The sequence below is a fragment of the Dendrobates tinctorius genome, unplaced genomic scaffold (genome assembly GCF_039654945.1).
Source record: "Dendrobates tinctorius isolate UK_male_01 unplaced genomic scaffold, ASM3965494v1 ptg000029l, whole genome shotgun sequence".
NCBI classification, from domain to species: domain Eukaryota; kingdom Metazoa; phylum Chordata; class Amphibia; order Anura; family Dendrobatidae; genus Dendrobates; species Dendrobates tinctorius.
Genome location: NW_027361697.1, coordinates 10,040,760 through 10,064,934, shown reverse-complemented (window position 1 = coordinate 10,064,934; position 24,175 = coordinate 10,040,760).

Sequence of the window (24,175 nt, the reverse complement as noted above, 5' to 3'; positions counted from 1 at the left end):
GAGAGGAGGACAGGAAACACACCAACAGTGCCCATTTGAATGCCAAAAGCATCAATTCTTCTTACTTAAGCTTGTCAACCTTAATTAACTTCATAATACAAGTTGCGCACTGAAAAATGGGGGTTATTTGGCTAAAGTTGTGGGGGGGGCTGGCTCCAGGTTTTCAAGTGCCCTGGGCGAAAGAGCGCCCCTTTAACACATACCACAACTCATCATGCTCCGATACGGCAGAGAAATAGCGGTATAGTACAATGAAAAATACTTCACTTTTTACATCTCATGACAAGGCCCATCTATTTCTCCATACAGAATTATTGGTCCCATATAATGTTTGAAACAGTATATGATGAGCTCCACATAATGCTACAGTATATGTTGGTCCCCATGGATGAAGCTCCACTGTCATATGGGCCCAAATAATGCTCCAAACATAATGGGCCCCATTTCTAATGCTCTAGTGTATAATGGGCCCTGTAAATGCTGCTCCAGTGTCTGATGTCCACCTTTGGAATGTTCCAGTGTATGGTGGGCCCCATCTATCATTCTCCAGAGTATAGTGCTCCCCAAAAATTGCTGTCCCAACATTGAAAACAATCAAATAAGTCTCCTCGCTAGGGAATCCCTGTACTAGTCTGGACTCCTCGTCGTTCCCATCTTCCATCTCACTGCACAGTATTTCAACCTTGCAAGTGCTGTGATCCTGAGCAAGCAGGGGGGGCCCACTCGTTGGCGACGGCACTGGCACAGGGCCCCTGATAGTACGGTGGTGTGTCTGATGGCGGGTGGACCGAACCTGCACTTTCATCTGCAGCTTCCTCTTTGTCACCGAGTAAGATGGAACTGTATATGGGAAGGGTAACCTGAGTTTCATCAGGGTCAGATTCAGGCCATGTAGCGTGCGAAGGGAATGTAGTGGTCTGGGTCAATGTACCAGCAGATTCATCGTGCAGTGGCTGGGCATCAGTGCACTTGTGTCGCCCCCAGGAGTACGGTCGCCACAGTGGCATTACCTTCCTCCTAGGGAGTGTGATGTCATGCTTGGGAGCAACGAAGGATCTCTCTAGCAGGTTAACTGATTGGGCGGCGTTATTCCCATGAGTCATGACCCTCCAAACAGCGTTCATGAAGGCAAAGTGTTTGTTTAACGTGGGCAGTATGGTTGCAAAGCTGAACCTTAAAGGAATGTCCAGAAGGGCACCACCAGGAGTGGAGCCTACGGTTTAATTCGACTCCACCTGGGAAACCTCAACCATGCAAGCTACAGAACAGATGCACACATTGCAAGCTTAATTCCGTTAACGAACGAGACTCCGTCATGCCCCGCGGTCCGAGTCTGGCTTACTAGAGGGACACGTGAGGCTCTGGCACATGAGATTGGCCAATAACTGGTGTGTCATGCCCTTACATGTCCGTGGCTGCATGTGCGCTACACTGAAAAGGCCAGCGTTTGTCGCTTACAGGTGCAGATAACCCGCTGAACAATGTTAGTGATGGGGATCTGTGATTACAATTATTACCCGCGAACGATGATTTCCCAGTAAGTGCAGGTCAACCGCAGTTCCGGAATTAGGCCTAACCGTCATTCCTGAAAAAATGAAAAACTTACGTGTGCAAACCACAGGTGCTGTAGCTTGCTTAACAGCTCGCCATCTGTTCTCAGGCCCAGTATGGATTACACGTGATTGCACAAAGGTGAGAAAGGGTACCGTATCCCCGGATAACATGTATGGATAGCATAGTGTACACATTCAAAATATATGTCTATACATCAGGAGGCAGGCTCAGACGGTGTCAGGCCCAGTATGGATTGCACGTGATTGCACAAAGGTGAGAAATGGTTCCGTATCCCCAGATAACATGTATGGATAGCGTACACATTCAAAATATATGTCTATACATCAGGAGGCAGGCTCAGACGGTGTCAGGCCCAGTATGGATTGCACGTGATTGCACAAAGGTGAGAAAGGGTTCCGTATCCCCAGATAACATGTATGGATAGCGTACAAATTCAAAATATATGTCTATACATCAGGAGGCAGGCTCAGAAGGTGTCAGGCCCAGTATGGATTGCACGTGATTGCACAAAGGTGAGAAAGGGTTCCGTATCCCCAGATAACATGTATGGATAGCGTACACATTCAAAATATATGTCTATACATCAGGAGGCAGGCTCAGATGGTGTCAGGCCCAGTATGGATTGCACGTGATTGCACAAAGGTGAGAAAGGGTTCCGTATCCCCAGATAACATGTATGGATAGCGTACACATTCAAAATATATGTCTATACATCAGGAGGCAGGCTCAGACGGTGTCAGGCCCAGTATGGATTGCACGTGATTGCACAAAGGTGAGAAAGGGTTCCGTATCCCCAGATAACATGTATGGATAGCGTACACATTCAAAATATATGTCTATACATCAGGAGGCAGGCTCAGACGGTGTCAGGCCCAGTATGGATTGCACGTGATTGCACAAAGGTGAGAAAGGGTTCCGTATCCCCAGATAACATGTATGGATAGCGTACACATTCAAAATATATGTCTATACATCAGGAGGCAGGCTCAAACGGTGTCAGGCCCAGTATGGATTTGACGGCCCAGACTACACAGCGGAGGAGCAGGGAGAGGTAAAGATTGCAAATGCTGGGGCCCTGCCCAAGCAAGGGGGGCCCACTCGTGGGCGTTGGTACTGGCACTGGGCCCCTCATAGTACGGCGGTGTGTCTGACGGCGGGTGTGCACCACCACCGTCAGAGACACTTGATTGCACTATGAGGGACCCTGTGCCAGTGCCCGCGCCCAAGAGTCGGCCTACCCACCTGTCCAGGGCAACGGCACTCGCACGGTGTCGTGCGCTAGGTGGTGACCCCGGCCATGGGGGGGAGGCAGCACAGTTAGGGAGTTTTAGAAAGTGGCATATGTTGATGTTGGACATTCAGCTGATGCAAAAGGTGAAATAGGTCAAGTCCCAGGAAGAGGTGGACCAAAGCAAGCCATTTTTCTGTCACCCTATGTGTCATCAGGGGAAGGTGGGACAAAATCCTTGGAAACCCATGCGTGGTTCATTTTAATGAAGGTTAGATCATCCACATTTTGGGTTGACAGACGGGTCCTTTTTTCTGTCAGGATTGATCCAGCTGCACTGAAGACTCTTTCCGATAGCACACTTGCAGCTGGGCAAGCGAGCTCCTGTAAGGCATATTGTGCCAATTCAGGCCAGGTGTCCAGTTTAGCGGCCCAATAGTCAAAGGGGAATGACTTGTGTGGGAGAACATCGATATGGGAGGAAAAGTAGTTTGTAACCATAGTTGACAACTGCTGTCTCCTGTCACTTTCCATCGATGCAGTATTACCAGTTGTGTGAGCGGTACTTGAAAAATCAGTCTACAACATTGTCATGAAACCCCTGTCTCCAACGCCACTTCTGCTGTGTGCACCACGAACACCTCTGCCAAGCTGCCCCCGGCCCGTACGGCTCGTGTGAGAACCATCACCGCTGCTGTGTGCTGGGAATGCCTCAAGCAACCGATTTACCAGAGTTGCTTGTTTATTAGCCAATATTAGGTCAAGGTTCTCCTGTGGCATGATGTTTTGTAATTTGCCTTTATAGCGTGGATCCAGGATGCTGGCCAACCAGTAGTCGTCATCGTTCATCATTTTGGCAATGCGGGGGTCCCTTTTTAGGATCTGCAAGGCATAATCTGACATGTGGGCCAATGTTCCCGGTGTCAATGATGCACTGCGAGTGCTGGTTGGAGGAGCACTTTCTGGCAAATCCACATCCCTCCAGTCATGCACAAACCCTGTACCAGACCTTGCCACGCCAACATTTTCACTTGCCTCACGAGATGCATCCTCCTCCCCTAAGTAATCATCCCCATCATCCTCTTCCTCCTCCTCCTCTTCTTCCTCCACCTCGTCCAGGAGAGGTCCCTGAGCAGACAATGGCTGAATGTCATCAAGGATTCCCTCCTCCTCTTCCTCCTCATCAACATTGGCTGCAGAAGCCTGCTCCTTAAGGTGCGTCAAAGTTTGCATGAGCAGACGCATAAGTGGGATGCTCATGCTTAGGATGGCGTCGTCTGCACTTACCAGCCGTGTGCATTCCTCAAAACACTGAAGGACTTTACAGAGGTCTTTCAGCTTCGACCACTGCACACCTGTCAACTCCATGTCTGCTCTCAAAGTGCCTGGCCGTGTATCCTCCCACAAATGCATTATGGCCTGCCTCTGCTCGCACAGCCGCTCCACCATGTGCAGGGTGGAGTTCCACCTTGTTGCAATGTCGATAATGAGGCGGTGGTTGGGAAGGTGGAGCAATCGCTGCAGCTTCTGCATACGAACGGAGTGTACAGGCGACCGGCGGATGTGCGCGCACAGTCTTCGCACCTTCTGGAGCAGGGCTGTTAACTCCGGATAATTTTTGAGGAAGCACTGCACCACCAGGTTCAAGGTGTGAGCCAAGCAAGGTATGTGGCTGAGGTTTGAAAGGGCTATGGCTGCCACAAAATTACGGCCGTTATCACTAACTACCTTGCCTGCCTCAAGATGTACACTGCCCAGCCATGACTCAGTTTGTCGCTGAAAGTACTCGGCCAGCACCTCGGCGGTGTGTCTGTCGCCCAAACACATCATCTGCAACACAGCCTGCTGACGCTTTCCACTAGTTGCTCGATAGGGGGACACCTCGTGTGCAACAGTGGCAGCTGCAGATGGAGTGCTCGTACGACTGCGCTCTGTGGACGAGCTTTCGCTTCTGGAGGAGGAGGAGGAGGAGGAGGGTCGAACGCCTACAGCCAACTGTTTACTATACCGTGGGCTAGGCAGCACTGTCCCACCACCGCTGTCCCCTGTGGACCCTGCATCCACCACATTAACCCAGTGCGCAGTGATGGACACGTAACGGCCCTGGCCATGGCGACTGGACCATGCATCAGTTGTGAGGTGCACCTTTCCGCTCACTGACTGCTTGAGTGCATGGACAATGCGGTCTTTCACATGATGGTGGAGGGCTGGGATGGCTTTGTGAGAGAAGAAGTGGCGACTGGGTAGGTCATAGCGTGGTACTGCATAGGCCATGAGTTCACGGAAAGCTGCGCTTTCCACCAACCGAAAGGGCATCATCTCAAACGAGATTAGTTTGGCAATGTGGGCATTCAAACCCAGTGTACGCGGATGAGAGACTGAGTACTTTCTTGACCTACTCATAGTGTCTGGGAGGGTGAGCTGGACTTGAGAGCTGCATATGGTGGAAGTAGCGGTGGACAGGGCGGACTGAGAGAGGGTTGATGATGGTGATGGAGTTGGTGTTCTCTCTGATGGCCTAGAATCAGTCTTTCATTGATATAACAGTGGGATTCCCTGACTGCTGTGGCCTTGCAACGACACCTCAACATTTGCTGCTGTGCTCACCGGTGGGCTTATAGTGGGGGAAACAATGTAGCGTTGCTGACTACCTTCGTTGTGATCAGTCGCACATGTGGCACTTGAGGTTTGGTGTTGTGTCCACGCTTGCAAGTGCATGCTGGTTAAATGTCTAAGCATGCAACTGGTATTCAAATTTTTCAGATTTTTCCCTCGGCTAAAGGTCTTTGCGCACTTCTTACAGATAACCTTGGCCTGATCATGAGGATTTTGTTCAAAATAGTGCCACACTGCACTCTTCCTACTTTGGCAGACATTTTGCGGCCTAGCACGCTGTGATGTTTTGACCCTCTGGACAAGCTGTCCAGCAACTCTTTTGATTTCTGGAACCTGTCTTTGGAGTGCTCCGGGCCTGCCGGATAACAGCTGTTGCGATGTCGATGTCTGCTGTGGATGCTCCTCATCTGAGCTATTGGAAGCAGCACCCTCTTCCCCCAATGGATGCCAATCTGGGTCAACAACTGGGTCATCCATCACCTCCTCTTCAATGTCATGTGCACCTTCCTCTGTGTCACCGTGTATGGTGGTATAGTGTGCGGGAAGGGGCACCTGAGTCTCATCAGGGTCAGAATCTGGCTCTGTACACTGCGAGGACAATGTAGTGCTCTGAGTGAATGTACCAGCAGAATCATCCATCAGCGGCTGTGCATCAGTGCACTCCATGTCAGATTCATCTTGGCCTGGGTAATTCACCATTTCACTTGATAATCCAGGCATGGTATGTGAAAACAGCTCCATGGAGTAATCAGTAGTATGGCCTGCGTCATCCTTCAATCTTGGTTGGGGTGAAGGACACAAGGAAAGGTGTGGTTCATGAACATGAGCCTCCAATGACAACTCAGTGCTTTTACTTTTTACAACTTCAGAAGAGGAGGCGATAGAGCTGGAGGCTGAGTCAGCAATGTAAGACAAAACTTTTTCCTGATGCTCTGTCTTTAAAAGCAGTTTGCCAACTCCTAGAAAACAAAGCCTTCGAAGCCTTATGGAGCCAGACGATGACGCAGGCTCAACACCTCCTGCATTCGGTCCTATTTTGCTCTTGCCACTACCATCAGATCCACCACCAACAACATCATTACCAGCTGGCAACCCCCGCCCAATTCCACGGCCTCTTCCACCAGCCTTCCTCATTTTTGGTAAAAATGTAGACAAAATCCAACAAACTATATAGTAATGTAAAACAAGGTACAAACTGTCTATAGGACAAGGGAGATTTTGAATTTCTTCTCACACTAGTGGACACTGGACACTTTTGGATTGTGTGAGGCCCAATGAATATCTGAGCGCTATGTGACAGGCTCGATGGCACTGCTGTGACCAAAGTGACTAGAGGATAAGTGAGATTTTGAATTTCTTCTCACACTAGTGGACACTGGACACTTTTGGATTGTGTGAGGCCCAATGAATATCTGAGCGCTATGTGACAGGCTCGATGGCACTGCTGTGAGCAAAGTGACTAGAGGATAAGTGAGATTTTGAATTTCTTCTCACACTAGTGGACACTGGACACTTTTGGATTGTGTGAGGCCCAATGAATATCTGAGCGCTATGTGACAGGCTCGATGGCACTGCTGTGAGCAAAGTGACTAGAGGATAAATGAGATTTTGAATTTCTTCTCACACTTGTGGACACTGGACACTTTTGGATTGTGTGAGGCCCAATGAATATCTGAGCGCTATGTGACAGGCTCGATGGCACTGCTGTGACCAAAGTGACTAGAGGATAAGTGAGATTTTGAATTTCTTCTCACACTAGTGGACACTGGACACTTTTGGATTGTGTGAGGCCCAATGAATATCTGAGCGCTATGTGACAGGCTCAATGGCACTGCTGTGAGCAAAGTGACTAGAGGATAAGTGAGATTTTGAATTTCTTCTCACACTAGTGGACACTGGAAACTTTTGGATTGTGTGAGGCAGGAAGCCTTAAAAGGCAGCCGAACAACCAACACCACTGATACACCACAATATAGCCTCCCCTTGCACTGCACACACAGTGACTGGTGTGTTGTGCAGGCCAAATCGCTATCAGCAGAAGCAGTTTTTTTGTCTTCTTCCCTGCCTAACCCTCTCCCTACAGAATCAGCAGCAACCTCTCCCTATACTGAGATCGGCAGAAGTAAGATGGCGGTCGGCGTGCACGCCCTTTTATACCCCCTGTGACGCCCACCAAAGCAAGCCAATCACTTGCATGCCCTTCTGAAAGATGGTGGTGACCCGTGCCTATGTCATCACGTTGCCCACAGTGTCCGTGGATCCTGATTGGCTGAAAAAGAGCGCAAAACAAACTTTTGAAACGCGACTTTGGCGCGTAAGTCTCCGACCTCGTGGCCGACCTCATCCTAGGGTCGGGTTTCGTTTCATGAAACCCGACTTTGCCAAAAGTCGGTGACTTTTGAAATTTTTCGACCCGTTTCGCTCAACTCTAGTTGGGAGCTGCCTATTGCTTTGGGGTCTGCTCTGGGGCAGTTTAGATTTCCCTTTCTGTCTTTAGGCTATTTAGTTCTCCAGCTGTGATCGAGGGGTCTAGGGCACCGTAGGAACCCCCCACGGCTACTGCTAGTTGTTGTTGATAGGTTCAGGGGTCTGCAATCCGACAGCTGCCAACTTCTCTAGTTTTCTGGACTTAGCTAGTATTTCTTTTTTTGCCTCCTACGGTGACTCATTCATAACAGAATCACCCGCCATACCGCAGATCCTAGGGTACTCAATAGCAGGAAATAATCGTAAAAAAAAAATAAAAATTGTGTATATTTTTTCCTCTATATCTCTGAGGCCATAGGGGGAATTTTTTTTTCTCTCAATGGAGATAAAGCAATTGTCTGATCGTGTGGAGCAGCTCGCTGCTGAAGTGCAGGGAATTTCCACCTACCTTGCTCATTCACATGCTGCTGAACCAAAGATCCCTACTCCTGATGTGTTTTTTGGGGATCGGTCTAAATTTTTGAATTTCAAAAATAATTGTAAATTATTTTTTGCCTTGAAGCCTAACTCGTCAGGGAGCTCCGCGCAGCAAGTTAAAATTGTCATCTCTTTGCTGCGTGGCGATCCCCAGGATTGGGCGTTTTCTTTGAAACCAGATGATCCTATTCTGATTAATGTGAACACATTTTTTCAAGCCTTGGGGTTGTTGTATGATGAACCTAATGCTATTGATCAGGCTGAAAAGACCCTGTTGGCATTGAGCCAGGGTCGAGATTCTGCAGAATTGTACTGTCAAAAATTCCGAAAGTGGGCGGTCCTTACTACCTGGAATGATAATGCCTTGGCAGCTCTCTTTCGGAAGGGTTTGTCAGAAGCCTTAAAAGATACTATGGTGGGATTTCCTGTTCCCTCTGCTCTTGACGATTCTATGTCATTAGCCATTCAGGTTGTCGGCATTTACGTGAACGCAGGACTGCACGAGAGGTGTTGCCACCTGTTGAACAAGTGTCTGAACCTATGCAATGTGATAGAGTTTTGTCTAGGGAGCAACGTCAGGAGTTCAGAAGGCGTAATAAGCTGTGTTTTCTTTGTGGAGATGCCTTGCATATTATTTCTGTCTGTCCTAAATGAGAGAAACGTTTTGCACACACATTTTCTGTGGGTGGTGTTCAACCTAAGTTTCTTCTGGCAATTACTCTGATCTGCTCCCTGTCCACATTTTCCGCCAAGGCTTTTATGGATTCGGGAGCAGCCCTGAACCTAATGGACTTGGATTTTGCTAAACGTTGTGGATTTCCGATGACACCTCTGCGGACGCCTATCCCTTTGAGGGGGATTGATGCTACTCCTTTGGGGAAAAATAAACCTCAGTTTTGGACCCAGGTGGTAATGCGGGTCGCCCCAGACCATCAAGAAAATTGCAGATATTTGGTGTTGCATAATTTGCATGATACCATTGTTCTGGGGTTTCCCTGGTTGCAAATTCATAATCCAGTTTTGGATTGGAAATCTGTGTCTGTGGTGAGTTGGGGTTGTCGGTGTGCCCTTAGTGAGGCTCCGGTTTTTTCCACCTCTCCTCAGTCGCATGATGTTCCTGACTATTTGGCGGACTTTTATGATGTATTTAGTGAGAATGAGTCTGCGTCTTTGCCTCCTCATAGTAATTATGACTGTGCAATTGAACTGAGCCCGGGGTGTAAATTTCCCAAGGGTCGGCTCTTCAATTTATCTGTACCCGAGCACGAGGCTATGCGATCCTATATTAAGGAGGCGTTGGAGAAGGGTCATATTAGACCATCCTCTTCACCCTTAGGTGCCGGGTTTCTTTTCGTGGCCAAAAAGGATGGTTCATTAAGGCCTTGTATTGATTATCGTGCCCTCAACAAAATTACTATTAAATATCAGTATCCGTTACCCCTGATTTCGGATCTATTCTCCAGAGTTAAATGTGCTTGCTGGTTTACCAAGCTTGACCTCAGGGGGGCGTATAATCATATCCGCATTAAGCATGGGGATGAATGGAAGACGGCGTTTAATACTACGGAGGGACATTTTGAGTACCTGGTGATGCCTTTTGGGCTCACTAATGCCCCTTCTGTCTTCCAGTGCTTCATGAACGACATTTTCCGAGACTTTGTGGATACATTTTTGATTTTCTATCTGGATGATATTTGATCTTCTCCAAGGATTGGGATTCTCATGTGGAACATATTCGGACTGTGTTCCGGATCTTGAGGGAGAATTCCCTGTATGTCAAAGGATCGAAATGCCTTTTTGGGGTACAGAGGATTTCATTTTTGGGATTTATTTTGTCTCCGTCAACTATTGAAATGGACCCGGCCATGGTACAGGCCATTTATGATTGGGTTCAGCCCACTTCTTTGAAGGCCCTCCAGAAGTTTTTGGGTTTTGCTAATTTTTATTGGAAATTTATAGCAAAATTTTCTAGTATTGCCAAGCCATTGACTGATCTGACTAAGAAAGGTGCTGATGTTTGAATTGGTCTCCGGAGGCTGTTTCTTCCTTTCAGGAGCTGAAGCGAAGATTCACTTCTTCCCCGGTTTTGCGGCAACCTGATGTCTCACTCCCGTTCCAGGTAGAGGTGGACGTTTCTGAGATTGGTGCAGGAGCTGTTTTGTCTCAAAAGGATCCTGTAACATCTAAAATGAATCCCTGTGCTTTCTTTTCCCGAAAGTTCTCTCCATCTGAACGTAACTATGATGTAGGGAATCGGGAACTGTTAGCCATGAAATGGGCATTTGAGGAGTGGAGACATTGGTTGGAGGGAGCCAAACATCAAGTCGTGGTCCTCACTGACCACAAGAATTTGATTTACCTGGAGTCGGCCAAACGCTTGAACCCTAGACAGGCTAGGTGGGCCTTGTTTTTTACACGTTTTGATTTTGTGGTCTCTTTTCTTCCTGGCACTAAGAATGTCAAGGCAGACGCCCTCTCTAGGAGCTTCTTTGCTGATTCTCCTGTGGTGACCAAGCCTGCTACCATCTTAGGCGAAGGGGTAGTTCTTTCTGCCATCTCGCCCGATTTGAGACGTGCTCTGGAAGAGTTCCAGGAGGACAAACCTGAGCGTTGTCCCAGTGGAAAGTTGTATGTTCCTGACCAGTGGAAGAAGAGAGTGATGTCTGAAGTTCATTGCTCTGTATTGGCTGGTCATCCAGGTATTTTTGGTACTAGAGATCTGGTGAGTCGGTCTTTTTGGTGACCCGCCTTGTCTCGTGATGTCAGGAATTTTGTGCAGTCCTGTGGGACTTGCTCCCGGTCTAAATCTTGTTCTCGCTCTAGCGGGTTGTTGATGCCTTTGCCAGTCCCCAGGAGGCCATGGACCCATATTTCAATGGATTTAATCTCTGATATGCCTGTCTCTCAGAGAATGACTGTTATTTGGGTGATTTGTGTTAGGTTCTCTAAGATGGTTCATCTTGTACCACTCCCTAAGTCGCCATCTTCCTCTGAGTTGGTGCCCCTGTTTTTGCAACAGGTGGTTCACTTGCACAGGATTCCTGAGAACATTGTATCTGACAGAGGAGTTCAGTTTGTGTCTAGATCTTGGAGGACTTTCTGTTCCAAGCTGGGAATTCAGTTGTCCTTCTCCTCTGCTTTTCACCCTCAGACCAATGGGCAGACGGAGAGAACAAACCAGACCTTGGAGTCGTATTTGAGATGTTTTATTTCCGCTGATCAGGATGATTGGGTTTCATTTTTGCCCTTGGCCGAATTTGCTTTAAATAATAGAGCTAGTTCTGCCACTTTGATGTCACCTTTTTTTTGTAACTTTGGGTTTCATCCTCGATTTTCATCAGGGCAGGTGGAGCCTTCTGCCTGCCCAGGTGTTGACACTGTGGTGGAGAGAATGCACCAGATCTGGGACCAAGTGGTGGATAAGTTATCTCTCTCCCAGGAAAAGGCCCAGCGGTTTTCCAACCGACATAGGACCATTGGTCCCCAGTTTAAGGTTGGTGATATGGTGTGGTTATCATCAAAAAATATCGCTATGAAGGTGGCTTCTCCTAAGTTTAAGCCTAGATTTATTGGACTTTACAAGATTTTGGAGATCATTAATCCGGTCTCTTTTCGTTTGGCTCTTCCTGTCACATTTAAAATCCATAATGTGTTTCATAAGTCCTTGTTGAAGAGGTTTGTTGAACCAGTTGTTCCTGGGGTGGCACCTCCGGACCCTGTATTGGTTGAAGGTAACATGGAGTATGAGGTAGAGAAAATACTGGATTCCCGTCTGGCTAGACGGAGACTCCAGTATTTGGTTAAGTGGAAGGGTTATGGTCAGGTGGATAATTCCTGGGTCTCTGCCTCTGATATTCATGCCAAAAGATTGGTGCGTGCCTTTCATCGGGCTCACCCTGATCGCCCTGGTGGCGTGGATGAGGGTTCGGTGACCCCTCCTCAAGGGGGAGGTACTGTTGTGAGTTCATTTTTCCCTTCACCATTGAGGTCTGATGAACTCCCTCTTCTGGTGAAGGAAGGTAGTGAGGCTGATTACCAAGCACCTGAGCAGAATGATGATGACTGGGTGACTGGAATCGCTGACTGGATATAAGGCAGCCGACGCCCTTCTGCCTTGTGGGTGATTTCTCTGAGGGATTCTTGGAGACCAGTCTGATTCCTGCTCCTCAAAAGCTAAGTTTTCTGCTCTGCTTTTTGCATTTGTGTTTTGGTTTTGTTTTGCTTTGTTTTTCTGGATTTCTGCCATTCCCTGCTGGGTGAGCTGAATTCCTTTTTGCTCTGTCTTCAGAAAATTCCTGAGTACTGATATAGTCTTTTTGAAGCCTAGCGTCTTCAGGGCCTTTTTCCCTATCAGTCTGTTGGCTCTTGTTTTTGATAGGGTTTTGGCGGATTGCTGACAGCAGCTTTTCTATCCTGTCTTATTTAGTTAGCTTGGGCCCCATCATTTGCTCAGCCTATCTTTCTATCTGTGTGAGTGTTTTTTCATCTTGCTTCACCGTCATTATATGTTGGGGGCTGCCTATTGCTTTGGGGTCTGCTCTGGGGCAGTTTAGATTTCCCTTTCTGTCTTTAGGCTATTTAGTTCTCCGGCTGTGATCGAGGGGTCTAGGGCACCGTAGGAATCCCCCACGGCTACTGCTAGTTGTTGTTGATAGGTTCAGGGGTCTGGAATCCGATAGCTGCCAACTTCTCTAGTTTTCTGGACTTAGCTAGTATTTCTGTTTTTGCCTCCTATGGTGACTCATTCATAACAAATCTGCCTTCGTCCTCCATTCCCTCACCTAAAGAAACCCTCCAACTGTCCCAAATACTCCAAGCCTGACCGTATTGCCTCCATGACCTGTCCGACAAGGACTTGAAAACAAATGCCCTACTGCACGCAAGGAAGATTCCACAACTTCGCTGGACATTCTATGCCTGATGAATCCGCTTGAGGTGCCAGCTCCTGAAAGCATTCCCACTGTAAATGAGAAAGAGCATCAATGACAGGATTAAACACCTTTGATGACCTCCGCCACAACCCATAGGTTAAAATGTAACCCCAACATGACCAAATATTGTAACACTTTCACGACCGCCGGGGATGCCGAAGATAATGAATTGACCGCTTTTACCACACCTTCCAGCACAAGGAAAACGAATCTTCCTATTTCTCACCCTTCCACCCCACAATGACAGTGCAACTACAATGGGAAACAAGTGAATCAAAACCTGATTTGACAACAGACCCTGCTCCCTCCAAGAAGGCCATTCCGCCACCAACCAACTACCGTGAAAAAACAAGCCAAAGCCACAACCCTCCACCATCCTCATGAAAAAAACCAAAGTATCAGCGTTCACTACCGGCTAAATCCAAATAGATTTACTGTTATCGTTCTCAAAAAAATTTGCCCGTACCGTCAGGTGCTCCCGCAACTCCTTCTTCAATCTGATGAAATGTACTGGGGATCTCACTCTCACTGTCGCCGATGATAACCTTCGACAAAATGCCCGACCCATCGGCATAATTCTGCAAGCGAAATTTAGCTTGCCCAACAATGATTGCAAGTCACGTAAAGATATTTTCTTTGAACTTCTTGCTCTCTGTACCTCCTCCCGCAATGAGAACACCTTATCGTCAGTTAACCTACACTCCATTGCCAAAGTATCGATCTTGATTCCTAAGAAACTGTCATGTCGGACGCTATTCACACCACAGCGTCCGGCAGGCAGAGGTAGTTCCACCTCCGTCCACTATAGCCTCAGTGGCGCCGGCTTGAGTTTCTCAGGCTATCGGGGGTTAATCTAGCTGGAGATCAGGTTGGATGTTTGGTCATGCCCACGGTCTTTAAATAGTCGTGCTGGCCTATGGGCGTCGCCGATTATAGCTTGTGTGTCATACCAAGTGGTTCCGGTCTGGAGTGGAGGTATTGGAGAGAGAGAGATTCATATCTGGTGTCGTATGATCCGTTGTTACCTTCTCGCCTTCCCATATTTGTGTTTTGTTGTGCCCTGTTCACATTACTGTACAGTCCTGTGTGTATGCGGCGCAGTGCAGTTTAAGTTCTCCCTGTCTGTCATTACTGTGTGGTGCTTTGGTGGTTTGTCTCCTCACTGGGTGGAGGGTGGAGGGTTAAGCTTAGGGCTGAGCAGGAGATAAGGAAAGGTTGGATGCTCAGGCATTTGCACCATCAGCAAAAACCCTGAGTTGAGGGTCAGACAGGGTTTCCCCTAGTGAAAGGGACACCACAGAGGCCCCAGGTATTTCTGCCTTAGTTGAACTAAGCCCCGCGTGACAGAAACTCAATGCATTCACCGGCCCTACCGTTTTTTCAGCCGCTAGTGGAACCCCGAACTTCTTCGCCAAACTTTCTACTGTATGTTGTAAAAACGAGCAATCAGAACCCTGTGCCGGACCGACAAACAGAAAGTCATTGAGGTAATGGATACACGAACCCAGTCCAGACACCTCTTTCACAGCCCACTCAAAATATGCACATGAAAGAGAACAGCCCATAGGGAGACAATGATCGCCAAAAAATCCTCTGTCCCAAAAACATCCCAACAAGTGCAGGCTATCAGGGTGTACTGGCAATAACCGAAATGCCACCTCTATATCAATCTTAGCCAACCATGCTCCTTTTCCTCATAACTACACCCAATCCATGGCCACATCAAAAGACGTATATAGCACCGCACATAACTGTGGATCAATGCCATCATTCACTGATGATCCTTTCGGAAAAGATAGATGATGGATCAGCCTGAACTTATTGGGCTGCTTCTTCGGGACCACCTCCAGTGGGGAAACCCTCAAATTACTGAGGGGAGCCTGTGCAAAAGGACCGGCCATCCTACCCAGGGCAACCTCTTTCTTTAACTTATCAGTTGCAACATCAGGAAACTGCAACGCTGATTTTAAATTTCTTGTGGAAAACCAAACAGCCGTACGGAATCTTGAAGCCCACTCTAAAGCCCTCCCAATAGAGCAGCTGCTCCTGTATTAGGGTCCCTGCTTAGAAATCACTCCATCGTGTCCAGTCGAACTGGCGTCACTCCTTTTTCCTATGCCTTCACCTCCCTTTTGACTGCCCCCTCTAAAACATTTTGCTGCTCCATGTGTGCCTCCATAAGCTGATTATTCGTGCTTGAACTTGCATTTTGCCCCAAATTTGCATGACCCCTCACTGAATGCGAAGCACAGTCCTCTCTGCATAGCCACCGAGTGTCCTGACTGTCCCGGACCCCCAGTGCCCCCTGGAAAAGTTAACTACCTTGACCCATCCTAGACAGAACCATAACCCTCATGCAAAGAGCTATGTCCTTGTGATCCCAGCGAATGCTAGGCCGAACTGCCTTCCGCTGCCGAAATTGCTCATGTTACCTTAACTAGCCCTGACTGCCATAAACCCGATATGCCTCACCGATAGTGTCCATGTAACAGAAAAAGCCAGAACAATTTTCAGGGGTCTTCTCACCAATTAGGCTAGCTAAAATAGCGAATGCTTGCAACCAATTAGAGAAGGTTCTGGGAATTAACTGATACCTCCTCTTCCCCTCATCTTCCTTCTTAGAATCCTCCCTCCACAACCTAACTCTTTTTGCAGGGTTTTTTTTCCCTTTCTCCAATCTGTGGCCACAGGCCACTTATAAGACCTGGGCTGGAGGAAACAGACCGGACCTCGCTACCTTCCTGCAATCCGTTTCAAAAATAAAAGCCCATATCGGGTTTTCCTGAATAAACTCCTTGGTCCAAATAACTTGACCAGGCTCCAACTTACTTTTATTCCGCCCTGTGAGTCACAGGCACACTGCTGTGAACCACAAGGCACTCCAGCGAATCTAATACGCTTCTGAACGCAACCTGGGGGACACATAGCGACCCTCACATATGACTCCGGTCGCTGCCTCACATGCGATAATCTTATAAACGTTCCCCTGCTGTGTACTGTGTAATGTCTGTGTCTAACCGTACAGGAACATGGTCTGATCATACCACAGCCCCTGGGCAGGGGGGGGGGACAATAGAATGTACAGACATTGCAACACGGGATTGCAAACGATTCTATGAGGTAAAACATTGTTTAAAAGCAAGCAAGGAAATATTTTACATCACAAAAAGAATCAGCTGCAATCCTATATATGTCTATATACTCTTTTTCGTGTCCTCTCCTTCCCAGCTGACAGGTACCCCGAACAGCCGCGGGTGGAATTGCGATCCATCCGCGGCTATTAAACTCTGATAGCGGCATTTAACGCGCGCTTCCAGCCATCGGGTCAGAAATCCGCCCATCTGTGACCCTCGTCACGTGATATCGGGTCACCGATAGGTTGGCATGACAACCAGAGGTCTCCTAGATACCTCTATGGTTGTCACTGCTGGATTACTATGAGCGCCACCTGGTGGTCAGCGGTCATAGCAAGTCAGCAAATCTGCTACATACAGGTGATCTGATCATCACCTGTATGTAGCAGAGCCTATTAGGATATGGCAGCTTCTATTGTCCCATGAATACTATTGAAGCATGCCAAAAGTATAAAAAAGGTTTTTAAAACTATAAACAAATAAAAAATATATAGAAGTTCAAATCACCCCCCTTTAAAATAAAACAATAAAAAAGTCAAAACATACACATATTTGGTATCGCCGCGTTCAGAATCGCCCAATCAACATAAAAAAAGGATTAACCTGAATGCTGTCATGATCCATGCTGGATCGTGACTGATATAAACCACAGGTAACCTTTTTTCTTCTTCCCTAAGCTGTGCTTAAGGTATTTTTGCCCCCGGTGGCCATTAGGATTATTGCACTCTGGTGTCATTTGTTCTAAGTTTGCCCCAGTGGTGGTGAGCATCATTGCACTCTAGTTTCTTTTGTTTAGTGCACATGATTATAATGCAGGTGTGATTGCTGGCTCTGCTATAAAAGAGTCACAGGTGTTGCAGTCAGTGTTGGTCATAGTGTTAATTTCTACCATCCTTGGTGGAGGAAGGATCTAGAGAGAGGTCCTGGCAGCTCAGTCAGAGCCCTGGCGTGAAAGGAGTCATAGGGGATTTCCTTAGCTCTGACAGAGCTTGGTGGCAGCGATTCAGGAGGAGAGCTGCATGCTGGTGGTGGACTCTGTTGCCAGGAGCAAGTGCAACAGAGTAAAGCTAAGTTGTGTTTCCCCGTTTGTGTTTTCTCCTTAGTGTGTATTAGTACAGCGGTGGGGCCAGTGCCTGCGCCACCCAGCTCCCTAGTAAGGGATAGGTGTAGGGTGTGCTAGGGCGACAGGTTCGTGATCGGCGCCCGGTGCGGAACTGGCATAGGGAACGTTAGGAGCGTTAGGGACACTGACTCAGGGGAGTGCAGGAGGTCTCCAAGTCCCCTTTCCCTATAGCAGGGCCCACCGTTTTAACTGTTTCCCTACCCCTTGTCTTGTTGTTTTAGTTACCAGCCTGCGAGCCGTGTCACACAGGACAGTATCACGTGCCGCGTCCTGTTTCTTTAGTTACCGGCCTGCGAGCCATGTCACACAGGATGGCTCCACGTGACAAATGCTAAATGGCGTAACGAGAGAAAAAAGTAGAAACCCCAGATTACGTTTTTTGGTCGCCGCGACATTGCGTTAAAATGCAATAAGGGGCAATCAAAAGATCGTATCTGCACCAAAATGGTATCATTAAAAATGTCAGCTCAGCATGCAAAAATAAGCCCTCAACCAACCCGAGATCACGAAAACTGGAAACGCTACAGTTAGGGATAAGCTTGTAGTGAAGTATTCGGACACGCTGTACTCGTTCCGAGTACCTCCTAATACTCGGGTACTCGTAACGAGTAGCGAGTCCAATGTGATTCTATGGGAAATGCGATTAAAGGGCTGTGTGTGTGCTGGGCGGGGACTGTGCGAATACTGTGCCGGGCTGTGCGGGACTGTGCTGGGCTTTGCAGGTACTGTGCAGGGACTATGCCGGGCTGTGTGGGACTGTGCTGGGCTTTGCAGGTACTATGCCAGGCTGTGTGGGACTGTGCTGGCCTGTGCGAGACTGTGCTGGGCTTTGCAGGTGCTGTGTGGAGACTATGCCGGGCTGTGTGGGACTGTGCTGGGCTTTGCAGGTATTTGCGGGGACTATGCCGGGCTGTGTGGGACTATGCTGGCCTGTGCTGGGCTTTGCAGGTACTGTGCGGGGACTATGCCGGGCTGTGCTGGGCTTTGCAGGTACTGTGCGGGGACTATGGCGGGCTGTGTGGGACTGTGCTGGCTTGTGCGGGGCTGTGCGGGGACTGTGCTGGGCTGTGCGGGGACTGTGCCGAATATTGCGAGGCAAGTAGTGAAATACTCGCCAGGATTTGAGTACCGCGAGTACCGCTTTACTCGCCGAGTACCGAACCCAAACGAGTATACTCACTCATCCCTAGCTACGGGTATCGGAAAATTTAACAAAATTTTGAATTTTTTTTTCACCACTTAGATAAAAAATAACCTAGACATGTTTGGTTTGTATGAACTCGTAATGACCTGGAGAATCGTAATGACAGGTCAGTTTTAGCATTTAGTGAACATAGTGAAAAAAAACCAACATAAAAAAAACAAGTGTGGGATTGCACTTTTTTTTGCAGTTTCACCGCACTTGGATTTTTTTTTTCCCTTTTTCAAGTACCCGACATGGTAAAACCAATGGTGTTGTTCAAAAATAAAACTCGTCTCGCAAAAAACAAGCCCTCATATGGCTATTTTGACCAAAACATACAAAAGTTATTGCTCTGGAAAGAAGGGGAGCAAAAATGAAATTCAAAACCAAAAATACCTCTGGTCTTCAAGGGTCTCTGGGGGTTCCGATTTACATTTTGCAGTCTGATTTCAGTTCTGTATTTATTTGAGGGTCTCAATTGTGCCTTTGTTAGAGGACAATATGTGTGTTCTTTGAGATTTTTATTTCTTTGGGGGACGACACTTATTTTTGAGGCTGTTCAAGGACAAGCAGCCATCAAATAAGGAAACCGCAGAGCTGTGAGCTGCCGAGGAGATAGCTTGAGCATACCCACCCTTTTAATAAGTGAATCCATATTACTTTAGAAATTTGAATGGTATAAGTTGAAGAGAGCAGGTCAGATATGACATCATTTGAAGTGACATATTTAAAGTGATAGATGAGAAATATACCAGAAATAGTCCAGAAATCGGTCAGATGGTATGACTAACCACTGCTTTCTTACTTTACTTGCTGCTTTTTTTCTTTTTTTTCCCTGGTTTTCAACCACATTTGCCATCACCGTTTTTGCTCCACTAATCTTCACTCTCCTTCTGTCACGCCGCTCTGTCTGTATCTGCTTGTCGGCGTGACAATGCATGTGTTTGCTTTAACCCCTTACTCCTTTCCCCCTAATTGAGCTGGGATACTGCTGGCTGTTACCTGTATGGAGTCTGCTCAGTTCCCGGCTCTGCTGCGTAGCTGCACATGTGGTGTTAGGTCTTTGCTCTGCTGCTTGACCATTCGCATGTGCGGTCCCTGGTCGCCGCTGTGGAAGCTGTCCGCGGGTTGTGAGGTCATTTGCAGCTGGTGCATGACTTTCCATGTGTGTCTAGGCTTGCAGACGATGCCAGGTGCTCTAAGCTGCAGTTCCTGCACTGATTGTGCTGCAATGGTTTGTGTGTGTGTTTAGGGCGTGCACAGCCACACCTTCCCTGCTTTTACCAGGGTTAGTGTGTGTACTTGAAATGCTGTCCCCAGCCAATTGCTGAGGGGCAGCCCCTTTATAAACTTACCCTGCCCTATGGGCGGGGCCAGAGCTACTCACAATGCTCCTGGACTTTGCTATGTCTGTCTTGGTCATGATATCAAATTCCCTGCCTTGATTCCTGCTTTGTCCTGTTCCCTCGCCCCTCCCCGGAGGCTGTATATCCGGGCCTGAATCCCTGATCCTGTCCTGTACCTGACCCTGTCTAAATTTGCCCTGGCCTGGAGGCGGTGTATTCAGGCTTGAATCCTTGATCCTGTACCTATCCTGTACCTGACCATGTCTGAACTGTCTGCTATGTTGTGTTCCTGGAATCCCTCTGTGTTTGGAGCTCTGCACCCAGTGACTCTGAGACTCTTGTAACCAGTGTTCCTGCTGAACATCTACTATGCTGTGCTCTGACTACCATGCGGTGCTAGCTCCATGCAGGCCCAGCAATCCTGCGGTGTTAGCACCATCACGCTTGAGTTCCTTCCTAGGTTCGATGCCCGGAGCCTGACGACCGCAGTCTGGAACCTGATGACCGCTGCCTGGAGCTGGATGACTGCAGCGGTGCCTGTAGGTCGTGTTGGATGTCCGGAACCAAACGACTCCCGTCTGATGTCTGCCGGTGACTCTGATGTCCTGTGGGTGACCCTGATGTCCTGCGTGCGTCTGGATGACCTTGTGTATCCTGATGACCTCGTGTGTCCTGGTTTTGTCTATGTACTGTGACTTTACTTTAAGTAAACTTTACTTTATTTATACCTGAAGTTGTGCAGTGTCATCAAGTCCTACGTGTCCTTGTCCACATGCTCAGCTGCCACAGTATCCCGGTCGCTGCCCTTCCCTATTTCAGTTAGGCCCGGGTCCCCCCTCTGTGGTATAGAGGGTCCATATTGCATCCCCGGGGGACGCCCGCCCCCTCGCCATGGCGTGGAGGTGCCTGCTGGGCCGCGTCTTCGGCTGCAATCGTGACACCTTCGCTATCCCCAAACTCCTGCAACCTTGAACCAAATAACAATCTCCCCCTCTCTCTTACCCCCCACCTCGCTTCATCTGCAGACATACTCCTTAACCTCAGACCTCTCCTACTAAAATACAATACAAGACGATCACTCTCCTTCAGCCACCTGCTTTCCCTTTCTCTGCTTCTTCTCACTGCTGGTGACATATCCCCCAATCCTGGCCCCCCCTGCCTCATATATCCCACTAATCCTCACCCCTATCTTTCTCACACTGAGAAACTACTGCAATCCCTCAAACTTAAAACCTGTGCCACTGACCCCCTCCCTCCCACACCCTCTTTCTGGAGCACTTTGGAATGCTCGCTCCATCTGCAACAAGCTCCACGCGATCCACAACCTCTTTACCTCCCACAAGCTTTCCTTCCAGGCCCTGAGACCTGGCTGACATCCCCTGACATGGCCTTCCTGGCCACACTGAGTTATGGTGGCCTCTACTTTACCCACACTCCTCGCCCTGGCAACAGACAAGGTGGAGGAGTGGGTTTCCTCCTTTCTAAACACTGCTCCTTCAACCCTATCCAAACCCACCCTCCCTTATCCTCCCTTCTTTCGAGGTTCACTCTGTCCGTATTTACTCTCCCTCTAATCTCCAAATGGCTGTCATATACCGACCACCGGGCTCAGCCACTGCCTTCATCGACCAATTCTCCACCTGGCTCCTCCACATTCTCTCTTCTGACATCCCCACCATCATGATGAGGGACTTCAACATCCCCATTGACACCCACCAGCCTCCAAACTCCTGTCACTAACCTCATCTTTTGGACTTACTCAGTGGTCCTCCACAGCCACCCACCCAGATGGACATACATTAGACCTCATCTTCACCCGCCTCTGTTCCCTATCTAATCTCACAACCTCTCCCTTCCCCCTATCTGACCACATCTACTCACCTTCTCATCCTTGTCCTCCTCACCTGCCCCACATGTCCAGCCACTAGCACATCCTCGCAGAAACCTCACACACCTAGACATCCACAGATTCTCAGACTCTCTTCTACCTCTGTCCTCCATATCTTCACTCCACAACACAGACAGTGCCACCGCTTTCTACAACGCCACCCTCACATCAGCCATAGACCCAGTGGCTCCTCTTATGCATGGCAAAGTGTGACAAACCAATAGGCAACCCTGGCACAACAACCTCACCAAAAAACTTCGACAAGCATCCAGGGTCGCGGAGCGGTGTTGGAAGAAAACACGCCCGCCAGACGACTTCACTGCTTTCAAATAAGCTGCACTTGCCTTTAAATCAGCCCTCACCTCTGCTAAACAGACCTATTTTACAAACCTTGTATCTTCATTATCCCACAACCCTAGACAACTGTTCAGCACATTCAACTCTCTCCTCCGCCCTCCACTGCCCCCCTCCAACTCCCCTCATCTCTGCTGAGGACTTTGCCACCTACTTCAAAAACAAGATCGACGAAACAAGGTAAACCTTTACAGTTCCACCATCCCAACCGCTCCACATACCAGACCTCTGCCCTTCCCTAATAACCTCCCTCTCCAACATCACTGAAGGAGAGCTTACTCATCTCCTTTCCAAATCACGCCACACCACCTGTGCACTTGACCCCATCCCTTCCCATCTGCTCCCCAACCTCGCTAACATGATCGTTCCAGCCCTAACCCATCTCTTCAACCTGTCCCTAACTTCTGGTACCTTCCCCTCTGCCTTCAAACATGCCACTGTGGCGCCCCTGAGGCTTCAGTCACCACAGAGGTACTGCACCTTCTACTGGAGTGCTTCGCACCTAAAGGCGCATTGGAGGAGTCGTTCAGTAAGGTACATGTTGGCGGAGTGTGGAAGGGAGAATCCTATCCTGCCTGGAGGTTGGCTGGAGCCCGGACCTGGAGAACACAGTACGGAGGCAGGCAGTTGTGTAAACTGCAAACAGTGAGTAAAGCTTTGGAACCGCACACTCTGGTGTCCTCCAGTTATTCCTGCACCGTTACACCTGTGTACCAACATCCATACCATACTGCGCCTCTCCTCATCCATTGCACCTACACTGCCCTGGGACTACAGCTCCACCTGTGGGGAGCTACACCATCTTTGCTGCACCACACCATCAGTCCCAGTGGATCTGCATGCAGCGTTGGCTTACCATCTCCCTTGCCAAACACCACGGGTGGCGTCACAAACTATTCTAATAAACTAACACCATTAACATCACCGCCATTGACATTGGGAGCCCAGGGCCACGGACCTGGTCACTGCTGCTGTGACACCTTCCCGCCTTGACACCGGCCCGGTACCGAGTACCCCGCTGCCCTGGGTGTGAGCGTGGGGCGACCCACCACCATAACACCCATCCTCAAAAAACCAAACCTTGACACAACTGTTATGCCCAGCTATCACCCCATATCATTGCTCCCGTTTGCTTCCAAACTCGTCGAACAGCATATCCATGCTCAACTTTCCTCCCACCTCTCATTTATCTCCCTCCTTGACAACCTGCAATCTGGCTTCCGCCCCCACCACTCCACTGAAACTGCCCTGACCAAAATTACTAATGACTTACTCACAGCCAAAGCTAACAGACAGTTCTCCATCCTCCTCCTTCTTGACCTGTCCTCTGCCTTTGACACAGCTGACCACTGCCTACTGTTACAGATTATTTCTTCCCTTGGCATAAAAGACCTTGCCCTGTCCTGGATTTCTTCATACCTTTCTGAACGCACATTCAGCATTTCCCACTCCCACACTACCTCCTCATCCCGCCCCCTCTCTGTTGGAGTCCCCTAAGGCTCTGTCCTGGAGCCCCTACTTTTTTCCATCTATACTCTTGGCCTAGGACAACTCAAAGTCCCATGGCTTCCAGTACCACCTGTATGCAGATGACACTCAGATCTACCTCTCTGGCCCAGATGTCACCTCTCTGCTGTCCAGAATCCCGGAGTGTCTATCAGCCATATCCTCCTTTTTCACCTCTCGCTTCCTAAAACTCACCGTAGACAAAACTGAACTAATTATCTTTCCTCCATCTCCCAATATGTGACGAACATCCCACTGCTGCCACCAATATGTGACGAACAGCCCACCGCTGCCACCAATTTGTGACAAACGGCGGATCGCTGTAGCCAAATTGCGACGGACAGCGGACCCTGTGTCACGATCCCACCACCGACACGGGTTTGTCAG